Source organism: Dendropsophus ebraccatus, chromosome 8 (assembly GCF_027789765.1).
Source record: "Dendropsophus ebraccatus isolate aDenEbr1 chromosome 8, aDenEbr1.pat, whole genome shotgun sequence".
Classification (NCBI taxonomy): Eukaryota; Metazoa; Chordata; class Amphibia; order Anura; family Hylidae; genus Dendropsophus; species Dendropsophus ebraccatus.
This window is the reverse complement of record NC_091461.1, coordinates 64245551-64248400: the sequence shown is the minus strand read 5'-3', so window position 1 is coordinate 64248400 and position 2850 is coordinate 64245551. Positions and strand designations below refer to the sequence as shown.

At 43.9% G+C, this 2850-nt stretch overlaps 1 protein-coding gene across 1 annotated transcript in view; it reads right to left on the bottom strand.

Annotated features, from left to right (window-relative positions):
- The window catches only part of PITX3 (paired like homeodomain 3), a 77134-nt gene extending 75911 nt beyond the window's left edge, over nt 1–1223 (bottom strand). The window contains exon 1 of the mRNA XM_069979158.1: nt 1070–1223. The gene's annotated coding sequence lies outside the window, so the exon portion shown is untranslated. The remainder of the gene's footprint in view (nt 1–1069) is intronic.
- Between the last annotated feature and the right edge of the window lie 1627 nt (nt 1224–2850).

Below are 2850 nucleotides of genomic sequence, written 5' to 3'. Positions count from 1 at the left end.
GCTATCACATTATCTCAGCCAGCCTATTTATACCATACACAAGGAATCCTGCCTGTACAATGGCACTTTATACCCTAACTTACCCATCCCTGACAGAGTTCCTTATACTCCTGATGGGAGCCCTTATAGTTGGGACAGACCTCCTTATATTTGTATAGGTTATGTGGCTGGGGACATAGGCTGAGGAGCAGCAGCAGACTCCCATATAGAGGAGCAGACCGTATCCCTGTAGTGTTCTGGGCTTCTCCTATCCGTATCTATATCCCCTATCCTGATGGGAGCCCTTATAGTTGGGACAGACCTCCTTATATTTGTATAGGTTATGTGGCTGGGGACATAGGCTGAGGAGCAGCAGCAGACTCCCATATAGAGGAGCAGACCGTATCCCTGTAGTGTTCTGGGCTTCTCCTATCAGTGTCTATATCCCCTGTCCTGGAGACTGGTGTTTTCTGTCCTGTACATAACTTGTTCCCACATAAACAGCTTTCTGTGCAGTCCAAGAATTGTTCTCTTCTGGTATAAACAAGAGCCAGATCTTTATATAAATATCATCCCTCCCACAGCTGCCTCCCAGCTCCTGCCCTGCTGCTCCAGAGACCAGGACCACTGATTATCTATTATTATTATTATTATTATTATTATTATTATTATTATTATACTATAAATCTAGTAATAATAGAATCGTATCATCTCAAGAAGAAATAGTTCACAGGATAATGATCTGCAACAGATAAAAGTGATGCCGGTATAGCTCATACTAGTACTAATATAGTACATAGATAGATGGATGGAAAGATAGATACAAATGTCTAAACAGATAAAAGTTAGTGTATTGAATACTAAAAGGCTCGATATTATTATACATTATAAGAACATAGGTATATATATATATATATATGCACAGGTTCATGTCTATGTGTCTATCTACCTATCTACCTATCAGAATAACAGAGATACAGAAAGTATATACGAGACACATAGTGGCTGCTAGTTATTATTGGATGCTGCTCCACGTGTCCCCCACAGTTCCCAGTTCTCCCAGTAGCTATGATCAGGGATGGTGACTTACAAGGCTGGGCTGAAGCTCCCCCGGTGCACTCCCCGCAGCTCCCGGCAGATACAGCGCACTTATTGGGGATAGTCCTCTGCTGGCTTTCCTGCTCCCGGCTGAGCCTGTATCTCACATGCAGAGCAGAGATTCCACACGACTAGCTCCCATTCACTTGTGCCATTCACTTTATTGCAGGCAGCGGGCGCCCCCAGCCGCAGCCAATGAGCCCGCGCGCTGAGCCGGCCCCCTTCCAGATGCTCATCCCAGAGCAGTGTCCGTCCAGCTGTGCAGTCCCGGGCCACGCCCACTCCCTGCTGCTGGCCAATCACAAGCGCTCTCATTGACTGTCCCTGTTGTCACAACGCAAACATGAAGTCGGCTGAACAAGTGCAGGGACATTCAAATCAGCGGCCTGTCTGCTGTCAGTCATGCAGCAGTCTATAGACATCACTACCAAATATTGTATTATGTTACCCTATAGCAGTCAGTCATGCAGCAGTCTATAGACATCACTACCAAATCATTGGATTATGTTACCCTATAGCAGTCAGTCATGCAGCAGTCTATAGACATCACTACCAAATCATTGTATTATGTTACCCTATAGCACTCAGTCATGCAGCAGTCTATAGACATCACTATCAAATCATTGTATTATGTTACCCTATAGCAGTCAGTCATGCAGCAGTCTATAGACATCACTACCAAATCATTGGATTATGTTACCCTATAGCAGTCAGTCATGCAGCAGTCTATAGACATCACTACCAAATCATTGGATTATGTTACCCTATAGCAGTCAGTCATGCAGCAGTCTATAGACATCACTACCAAATCATTGGATTATGTTACCCTATAGCAGTCAGTCATGCAGCAGTCTATAGACATCACTACCAAATCATTGGATTATGTTACCCTATAGCAGTCAGTCATGCAGCAGTCTATAGACATCACTACCAAATCATTGTATTAGGTTACCCTACCAGGGCTTCTCTGCTGTATTCACAGATTAACATAATAATAGTCATATCCACAGAGCCCACACTGTGTCAGATAGATGGGGAATTGTTGTACTATAGTAAAACTTACATTATATGCTATAGGGTATTTGGTCCTTAACAATAACTAATAATAATAATAGTAATACTACACCACTGTGGAAGAAAACATTCAGCAGTGTCATGTTACTGCCATACTACTCCTTTTCTTACCAGACTCTTTGGTTCCCAGATACAATGCTGTGACAGGCAGAGCTACTGCTGTGTGGATCTATGAGATCTCTATGAGAATCCCATGAAGCATCTGAAGGAGATGCATAGAGAAAGTGATAAGAAAGTAACTTCCAGGTCACACAGCAGTAGCTATAGGAATAGGATAGTCATAGCACCTGTCACATGGGCAACCAGCTGCACTGCAACTAAAACCACCTGGTAAAAAGAAGAAACAAGTTTCACTGTTCACCAATATTACATTATTCCCAGACAGTAATAAACATTTTCTTCTGGAGTGCCCCTTTAACAATTAGCTAAATTGAACAGTCCTATATTTTAAAGACGAACCTAACCTGCTGATAGCCCCCTATAGCGCCGGGGATGCTGAGGAGGAAGATATGTGTCTTGCCTTCCTGCTCAGTCCCGTGCTGTTAGTCAGGGTAAACTCTGCTCTTGAGCAACGTTAGGAGCACTGGCGAGTCATCAGCAGTGCTCCTAACGGTGCTCCGAAGCAAAGCTTACCCCGACTAACAGCGTGGTACCGACGCCAAGGAGAAAGGTAAGACACATGTCGCCGTCGCTATAGGG